The following is a 10,425-nucleotide window of genomic DNA, read 5'->3' as shown; positions in this document are numbered from 1 at the left end:
CTCTGGAGACCTCAGATGGGAAGAAAATAAAAAAGAAATTGAACAGGGCGTCAGCTTCAAATGCCCTCTGCAAATACAGCCTCCCCATCTCCACATGTTGTCAGAAATAAACCTCATTGCATTGAGTGGGGCTTCTGCCCAGTTATACGTGTTTAGGGTTGATGCATTAACGTTCCGTATTTACAGGCTGGACTCTGTCTATCAGGGGCATCAAATGGGGTGTCCTCTGGATAATGCTGGACTCCAACTCCCCTCTGACCCATCCAGCATGGCCAGGGGTCAGAGAGGATGGGAGCTGCAGTCCGGCAGCTTCCGGAGGGGGCCCCATGGGCTGGGCTGCCCTATACATTTCGCAGGACACCTTCCCCGTGTTCCTCAGCCCCACCCCAAAAGCACAATGCTCCCCCAAGGAGGGTCTTTTCAGCACCAGCTGCATCTGATTTCTCTCCTGGGATGCCAAGAGCTAGAACAACAAATGCCTGTGGAATTGACCCCTCATATATCAAGCCGGACTCTCCCTGGCTCCACTATCAGGGCCGCCGACTTCTGACCTGTGCAGCCTTCTCTCCTTTTCCTGCATTTCCCATGGGGTGGTGGCACATGTCAAAATAAAGACACCTTTGCCGCCCCCCACCTACCTGAGGGCCACCTCCCCTTGCTCCATCCCCTCTATGATGTTGGCGATGTTTGTGTGTCATCGTAAGTTTCCCTGTGAGTTTCCACTCACCCCATGGAAGGACGCAAAAGTGTCCCATTTGGTCCAGCGCCCAAGGGGGGCCACCCAGACGCCCGTGGGACACCTGCAAGCAGAACCAGAGAGCAAAACCAGCCTCCCCCCCCCTTGCAGTTCCCAGCACCTGAGATTTAGAAGCCTTCTGCCTCTGGACTGTGGAGGCAGAGCAGAGCCATTGTGCTTCACGGCCTAGTGCTCCAAGAATTTGTCCCCAACTCAATGGGTGGAGCATGATAGCCTTAATCTAAGGGTCACTGGCTTGAGCACCACGTTGGGCAAAAGATTCCTGCACTGCAGAGATCTGGACTAGGTGACCCTGGTTGTACCGTTCAACTGTGCAATTCCATGATTTTAAGTTGGTTGCCATCTCTGCCTCCAGTGGCAGTGAGTTCCATGGTTCATTTACACACTCCACAACGAAATGCTTTTTTCTGTCCTGGATCTCCCAACAATCAGCTTTGTTTGGGGGCCACCACGACTTCTAGTGCTATGAGAATCTGCAACGTGGAGATAATGTGTCTCTGTCTCCCTGCCTCCCTCCATCGTGGGGACCAGAGCAGGGGGTGGGCAGTTTTGTTTGTCCCCTCCTGGGGCAGGAAGCCTCAACAGAGAACTTTCTTGAATGAACAACAACTGGCCACCCGCCTATGTCTTGTGACCTAGAAAAGGTGTGTGTTCTCCACTGCAAATCAGGATGTAACCAACATTTCTCCCTCTTTTTTCCTGTGGAATGTGGCACTTTTCAATAATATTTGCTGGTTGTATTCCCTAAATGAATTATCTGGTGTCCGATTAATCCCTTCCTCTGCATGTAGCTTTTTCCGCACTCGGGGCATTCATAAGGTTTCTCCTCCGCGTGGGTCCTTTGGTGTTTGATCAGCGTATCTCACTGAGAAAAGTTTTTCCTGCACTCAGGGCATTTGTGAGGCTTCTCTCCTGTGTGGATGTTCTGATGGTCAATCAACCTACAAGGATGATGGAAACTTGCCCCACACTCGGTGGGGTTTTTCCCCTGTGTGTGTCTTCCGATGTTCAATTAAGTTGCACGGGTGGTTGAAGTTTCTCCCATAATTATGGCACTTGTCCGGCTTCTCCCCTGTGTGGGTTCTCCGGTGTTTGAGTAACATATCTCTCCGGTCCAGGAATTCGTGAGGCCTCTCTCCCGTGTGGATTTGCAGGTGACTCACCAAACTGGTCCTCTGGCTGAAGCTTTCCCCACAGTGGGACCACTTGTGTGGTTTCTCTTCAGTTGCTGCATCAGCGTTGCTCTGTAACTGAACCTCTTCTCACACTTGGGACACTCGTATTGCTTCTCTTCCATGAGGCCTCTCTGATGGCTCACCCAGATCTCTCACTGGGGAAAGGGTTTCTCGTCCTCAGACCATTCGTACGCTTCCTCTCCCATGTGCATCCTCTGCTGCTCAGCCAGGGCGGATCCTCGCTGGAAGCTCTCCCCACACATGGAGCATTCATGAGGATGTTCTTCGGCATTCAGCCTCCCCAGACCCAAACTGTGCTGGCCGTTCCTCCCAGGATTTGAGGAGAAGGGCTTTCTGCTCCAAAGTGCACTGGGCTTTCACTAAAGGGAACTGGACTTCTGTGTGATGGCTGCGTTCATTTGCTCCCTGGTGTCCTTTGGACTCACGCTTTTTGTTATGTACTGAAGTTCTCACCCTGGGCCAGCAGGGGGATACTGCAGATAGTTTTCACTCAGGTCCACATATGCAAATAAGGAATTGAAAGTGACATTCAGTGATTGGATAGTTGCAGAAAGTTGTTACTGTTGCTTTGTAGTTGAGCTCTGCATAAGCAGATTGGCTGAACCCTTCAGTTAAGTTCTGTTCTGGGTCTGTGAATAAACAAGAGCTGTTTGAAGAATTGCTGTGTCATCTGATATGTTCACCCACAACTTAACACTTTTGCTCTGCAATCTCAGCTAACAAAGAAATGTTCCTTAGGGATATTCCCTCTGGCACAGCTTCCCTTTGGTGGGAATTCTCCGTCTTGATCTTTCTCCTTTTACCTGTAGGTGAAACCACATACATTTTTTAAACATTATGTGTGTGGGAAACCCCTAAGCAGGACCTGGGAACAAGCGCCCCTCCTGGAGGCTCCAGCAGCTGCTATTCAGGAGGATTCCTGCTTCCAACCACAGAGGCAGAGCATATAACCATCCAAAGTCTTCAGGTAAAGGTAAAGGGACCATTAGGTCCAGCCGTGGCTGACTCTGGGGTTTCGGCGCTCATCTCGCTTTATTGGCCGAGGGAACTGACATGCAGCTTCCGGGTCATGTGGCCAGCATTACAAAGCCGCTTTTGGCGAACCAGAGCAGCGCATGGAAACACCGTTTACCTTCCCGCCGGAGCGGTACCTATTTATCTACTTGCGTGCTTTTGAACTGCTAGGTTGGCAGGAGCAGGGACTGAGCAACGGGAGCTCACCACATCACCCCATCGTGGGGATTCAAACTGCCAACCTTCTGATCGGCAAGCCCTCGACCCTGTGGTTTAACCCACAGTGCCACCCGCGTCCCCTATCAAAATCTTATCCTCCAGGAATTGTATCTAACCCCCTGCTAATGCCCTCCAGTGTGTTTTTTTTCAGCCATTGGAAGGCACCACACTTTATTAGGAATATAGGAAGACTTTACACTGTGTAGTAATATTGATTAATAATAATAGCCAAGTCGTACCAGGCATTCATATCTAGGGAAGGAACGCCATAACTGGGCTGCCACCATGCCGATGGTGCCTTCTGCCAGGTCCATCGAGGTCAGTCTTGGCTCCACTGACTGGCAGTGGCTCTGCAAGGTCTTCCCAACCATACCTGCAGATGTCCTGACCAGGGATGATAGGAGCTGTAGTCTTAAGCAAACAGAGGGCACCAGGTTGGCAAGGCTGTGTTGTAAACAAAATTTGCCCTTTTCCCGGCTTCCGGTCGGCGCCAGTGCTTAATGGCGGTCCTTGCCTCGAGCTCCGAGGGAGGACTGCTCCGCAAGTTCGGGTCTGACCCGCTACAGCGAGCGGGGGACCCTTAAAATTGCAGGCGCTGAAGCCTGTAAGCAAGGAGACTCGGCGGGCACCTTTTGCGCCCCCCGGTACTGTGAAAGAGCCTTTTTAAAGGCTACGGAGCGGCATCGGGAGTGAGCGCGGTGCTGAGAGTCGTCACCCAGCCTGCGGAGTGAAGCTGCGTCGCCATTGAGCAGAGAGCGCCGATTCCTTCCTGAAACTGAATTTGGACTGTAAAACCCGTGAGTAAGATTGACAGATGGAACGGGACATTTAAAGTGGGACTTTTAAAAATTTGGCTGAAAACGGGAAAGGCATAAAATAAGGAAGTCTGCCTCCCCGGACTGCATGTAAATAAAGCAACGAAAGAACAAAGCTGCATTTAATTGAAGGATAATTTCTAAACTGTTTAAAACCTGACATCGGACTTAAATTTCCCCCCCAGCAAGCAGGGGAAGGGGGGATTAAGACTGAAATTTATATACCTGCTTAAAGGAGATGAGGAAAGAGATCTTTCACTGTCAAAACCCTGAGTCGGGCTGCTGGAGCAAGCACCAGGCAATTGAACTGTCAATTTAAACTGGATACAAAGTTGGGGTTTTGACTGAAACAAGTTATAAGACTTGAATGGAGTTACTTTGTGAACATTTTAGATTGAAACTGTAAAAAGTGTTTTGACTGTGGACTTTGGACTTTGGTTTCTTTGGATTCTTTGTTCCCCACATTATGTGTTTCTGACTTTCTAAACTGGATACAATTAAATGCTCCCTCTAGAGGAACTAAAGAAAATTTGTTACTGTGAGAGGGAAAGAGTGGAACTTTCCACTTCTAAGCCTTTCTGTGAGAATTGACCTTGAGGACATGAGCAGCTTACCAGATGAGATAACAACTAGATCTAAAACAAAACAAACTCAGCAAACTCAAAAGAAAAGGGGTTCTATGCAAGGCACAACACCAGCTGGACAGGAAAAAGTACCAACTGCATCTATGGAGTCAATGACACAGGCATTGCTCAAAATAAATCAGTCTTTGGAAGCATTGACAAAGCAGTCAGCGGAGAATACAAAAAAATTGAATGACCTGACAACAAGATTGGACTTGAACACGGCAAGCGTAGCTTCTAACACAGATTCTATAAATAAACTTATTCAAGAAAATTCGGAAACAAGAAAGATTGCTCAAAGTGCAAAAGATACAGCAGAAGAAACTAAGAGGGAGCTTGCCCCAATCACAAAAAAGGTGAATGAACATGATGCAACTCTGGCTTTGTGGGAACTCCAGAGAAAGGAGAAAAATCTCAAATTAAGATCAATCCCAGAGGAAGAGAAAGGAAGCCTTGCAGAATTCCTTACAGAAAATATTTTGGAATTTTGGCAGGACGAGTTTCAGGAGGAAGAATTCGAAATAACAACGGCTTTCCGGTTGGGCAGAAGGCAAGGCAAGAAACCCAGAGATTGCTTGATTACATTGAGATCTAAAGAAGAAAGAGATAAAATTTTGGACCTACATTATCAAAAGGCTCTCGTAATCCAAAACTGTCAAGTTCAGATCTTCAAAGACATCCCTAAATACATCTTGGAGGTGAGGGCCTTTTATAAAGATTTGGTTTATCTTCTGAAGAAGAACAACATACCTTTCAGGTGGGAGTTCCCACAAGGATTGTCCTTTAACTACACAGGAAGGAAGATTAAAATAAAAACAATTCAAGACAAAGAACTTTTTTTGGAAAGAAACCAGGAGGACTTACAGAAAGGAACAGTAGACACAACAGTGGAGAAAGAACCGACAGATATTGCAAATCTCTCATTTGGACTTTTACCACCATCGGAGGAGGAACAAAAACTTGGAGCAGTTGGAGGAGTAGGTACATAGTACCAAAATGTCTCTGCAACTTCTTAGCTGGAATTGTAATGGACTGAACCTCCCCAGGAAGAGACGCCAAGTCTTCCATATTTTGAAAAGAGAGCAATTGGATTTAATTTGTTTGCAAGAAACGCATGTGACCAGGACACATAGGAAACTACTTATAAACAAGAGGCTTGGACAAGAATTTATTTCATCAGACAAAGTTAAAAAAAGAGGCGTGGTGATATATGCAAAGGAAAGATTGGCTCCCAAAATGATCTTCAAAGATGAACAAGGAAGATACCTGGCAATAGAAATACAAGTTCAAGGAGAAAAAATTATGATATTGGGAATATATGCACCAAATGAGGGGAAGGCGGAATTCTTTAGGAAGCTGCATGAGACTTTAATGGACTATTTGGACTGTAAGATTATAATGATGGGAGACATGAATGGTGTTGTCTCCACTAACATGGATAAGGCACAAAGACAGATAATCTCTAATGATGGAAGACTTCCAAAGACTTTTTTCGAATTGACTGAAACACTGGATTTGATTGACATCTGGAGAACAAAGAACCCCCTGGAGAGGGAGGGAACCTTTTTCTCTGAAGCTAAAATGACCTGGACAAGGATTGATCAAATTTGGGTAACTAGTTGTATGGCACCGAAGATAAAAAAAGCAGAAATTTGCCCAAAGACTTGCTCTGACCACAATGCAGTGAAGATAGAGATGAAACTAACAACAACTGGAACCTTCAGATGGAGGATGAATGACGCCCTATTTAGAGATGAAGAGATTTATAAGAAGGCCCAAAAAGCAGTGAAAGACTATTTTGAGATAAACTTGAGAACTGATGTGGAAAAAAGAATAATTTGGGACGCTAGCAAGGCCGTGATGCGAGGTTTCCTAATACAACAAAACTCCATAAAGAGGAAAAAACAGAATGAGAGAAAAGAAAAACTTTTGGAAAAGATAAAAGAAGCCGAAAAGAAATTGAGGTCCAAACCAAAGTCTCATGAGATTTTGAGAGAAATAAAATATTATCAGACACAATATATGGAACTGATGAATCAAGAGATAGAATGGAAGATAAAGCAAATGAGACAAAGAACATTTGAATCAGCAGACAAATGTGGGAAACTTCTGTCATGGCAACTGAAAAAGAGACAGAAATTGAATACTGTGACAAGTTTGGAAATGGAAGGAAAAATTATTCACAAACCAAATGAGATAAACAACTGTTTTCAAAGTTTTTTCAGGAAACTATATGCACAAGGGCCGGTTAACGAGCAGGAAACAGAAGAATTTATTAAAAAGTATGGACTATCAAAGATTTCAGATCAAAGTAAAAGGATTTTGAATGAGAAAATAACAGGACAAGAAATAGAGGACGCCATTCAGAACACGAAATTGGGAAAATCTCCAGGCCCGGATGGATTGACTGCCAGATATTATAAGGCATTGAAGGAATGGATAGTACAACCATTAAAGGAAGTTTGTAATGAAATTTTGGAAGGGAAAAAGGCACCCGAATCGTGGAAAGAAGCTTTTATTTCACTTATACCGAAAACAGAGACTGAAAAGAATCAGGTTAAGAACTACCGCCCTATATCATTACTCAATGTGGATTACAAAATTTTTGCAGACATTTTAGCAAAAAGACTGAAGAGAGTTTTGGTGCAGGAGATTCACAAGGACCAAACAGGCTTTCTCCCAGGGAGACATATATCAGACAATGTAAGGAACATTATAGACATTTTAGAGTTGCTGGAAGTAAAGATTAATAGAAAAGCAGTTATAATTTTTGTGGACGCGGAGAAAGCCTTTGACAATATCTGTTGGACCTTTATGAAGAAGAATCTCCAAGGGATGGGGGTAGGCCAAGGATTTGAAAACGGTATAGGTGCTATATATTCTAAGCAAAAAGCAAAGTTGATTGTTAACAATGTGGTAACGGAAGAGATTCCTATAGAAAAAGGTACACGACAGGGATGCCCAATATCACCCTTACTTTTCATAACAGTCCTGGAGGTTTTGCTGAACATGATTAGAGGGGACCAATTGGTTAAAGGCGTTGAGCTTGGAACAAAAGAGTATAAATTAAGGGCATTTGCAGATGATCTGGTATTGACTTTGCAACAGCCAGAGACTAGTACTAAAAGAGTTTTAGAACTAATTGAGAAATTTGGTCAAGTAGCAGGATTTAAATTGAATATGCAAAAAACCAAAGTGCTGGAGAAAAATCTAACAACGGCAGAGAAAGAGAAGTTTCAGAGTGAAACAGGTTTAACAATAACAAAAAAGGTGAAATACCTGGGTGTGAACTTGACTTCTAAAAATATAAATTTATTTAAAGACAATTATGAAAAATGTTGGACAGAGGTGAAAAAAGATCTAGAAATATGGTCAAGGTTGAGACTTTCCTTGTTAGGCTGAATTGCTGTTATCAAGATGAATGTATTGCCTAGAATGTTGTTTTTATTCCAGACACTCCAGATCTTGGATAAGATGGATTGCTTCAAGAGGTGGCAAAAAGACATATCAAAATTTGTCTGGCAGGGCAAAAAGCCCAGAATAAAGTTTAAGATTTTAACTGATGCAAAAGATAGAGGGGGTTTTGCCCTGCCGGACTTGAGACTCTACTATGAATCGGCAGCTTTCTGCTGGCTGAAACAATGGCTACTTCTTGAGAATACAGATATTTTGGATCTGGAAGGGTATGACAACAGATTTGGTTGGCATGCATATATATGGTATGACAAGGTAAAATTGCATAAAGGCTTTAAAAACCATATTGTGAGGAAAGCACTGTATAATGTTTGGATAAGATACAAGGATTTGCTGGAGAGTAAAACCCCTAGGTGGTTATCACCAATGGAGGCTAAAGAGATAAAAAAACTAAATATGGAATCCAATTGGCCAAAGTATTGTGAAATTTTAGAACAAGATGGTGAAAGAATTAAATTGCAGAGTTTTGATAAATTAAAGTCTAAGGTACGAGACTGGTTGCATTACCATCAGATAAACGAGGTATTTAAACAAGACAGAAAAATAGGTTTCCAGATGGAGAGGTCGAAATTGGAAACAGAATTGTTAGAACCCAATACTAAGAATTTGTCGAGAATGTATAACTTGCTGCTGAGGTGGAATACACAAGATGAAATAGTAAAATCAGCCATGATTAAATGGGCACAAGACATAGGTCATGACATAATGTTTGATGACTGGGAACAGTTGTGGAATACAGGTATTAAGTTTACAGCTTGTAGTGCATTAAGAGAGAATATAATGAAAATGGTTTATAGGTGGTACATGACCCCAGTCAAACTTGCAAAAATTTATCATCTGCCCAGTAACAAATGTTGGAAATGTAATGAGACTGAAGGTACCTTCTACCACCTTTGGTGGACCTGCCCGAGGGTAAAGGCCTACTGGGAAATGATCTATAATGAAATTAAAAAGGTCCTTAAATGGACATTTTTGAAAAAGCCAGAGGCATTTCTCCTGGGCATGGTGGGCCAATTGGTGTCAAGGAAGGACAAAACATTTTTCATGTATGCTACTACAGTGGCAAGAATCCTTCTGGCAAAGTATTGGAAGACGCAGCAGCTACCTACTCTGGAAGAATGGCAAGCGAAGGTGATCGAGTACATGGGAATGGCAGAGATGACCAGCAGAATCCGTGACCAGGGGAGAGAGACGGTGGAAGAAGACTGGAAGAAATTCAAAAAATACCTTAAAGACTGTTGTAAAATTGATGATGGCTGAGATGTCATGGTTATAAGAAATAGAGTTTTGCAGCGGTAAATCATAACTTTAAAGAATGCATAATGAAAATGACTGAATTAATTGAATGAAGGGTTGCTGAGAAAGGGTTAACATAAGGATGCAGAAAAAGGGAGGTATGGGGAAGTCCGGGAAAGAAGGTTTAGGAAAATAAGTTTAAGTAATTATACATGTTTATTCGTTTGTATGTCTTGTATGCTTTTGTTTTGTTTGTGTTTTATTATATGTTTGGAAAATTAATAAAAATTATCATAAAAAAAAAACAAAATTTGCCCTTTTCCCTTATGGGGTATCCAAGAGCCCATATAGAGTCCTTACATAGGTTCCCTATTGGTAGGAGAGAATAACAGAGGCCAACCAGAGAATATTGAGAAGCATAGCAGCTAGTAACCTTGATCTTTATTGATCTGTTGCAACAGGGTGCTCCCCTCACACGCAGGAGAGAAGGAACCCAGAAAAATGGCGCGCAAGGCCTTATAAAGACTTTTGAAATTGCCACCCTGTAGATCAAGACCACCCCCAGAAACATCATACATACATCACAGAAGGGGTGTAACCTAAGACCACCCCTCAGATACATCACACCTACATCACAAAAAAGGCGGTCTAAACAGAACATTTGAATGTTGTTTTTCTCCTGTCGTTGTTTATCTCCTGTCTGGCAGGTTACTTGATTAGATTTCCTGGGTAGCTTAGTTCCCGGGTCATGTCACCAGTTCACACCCTATTCATATCTATTTCACATACCCTTAAGACAGGATTTGTGAGGAAAGAGACAATGGGGAGGTTTCTCACTTTGACCTTGAAGAAAAAAAAATTTGGTCAGTATGTGCTTGGTTGGTACACTTATGAACATTGAACATATATCCAAGACCTCAAAATTCCTATCACAGCTGAAAGCGTCTGTTTCAATCTGAAGTTCTTTGCCAGCATGCTAAAAAGGGATAAAGTTAGAACTAGCAACCAGACTTTTAGGAGTTCTCTTCACGGAATCAAGTCCCGCCTGCTATGAATGAAATCAACTCCCGCCTGCCCTGAATGAAAAAGCC

This window comes from Podarcis bocagei, assembly GCF_964188305.1.
Source record: "Podarcis bocagei genome assembly, chromosome: 2".
Classification (NCBI taxonomy): Eukaryota; Metazoa; Chordata; class Lepidosauria; order Squamata; family Lacertidae; genus Podarcis; species Podarcis bocagei.
This window is presented reverse-complemented; position numbering follows the sequence as displayed.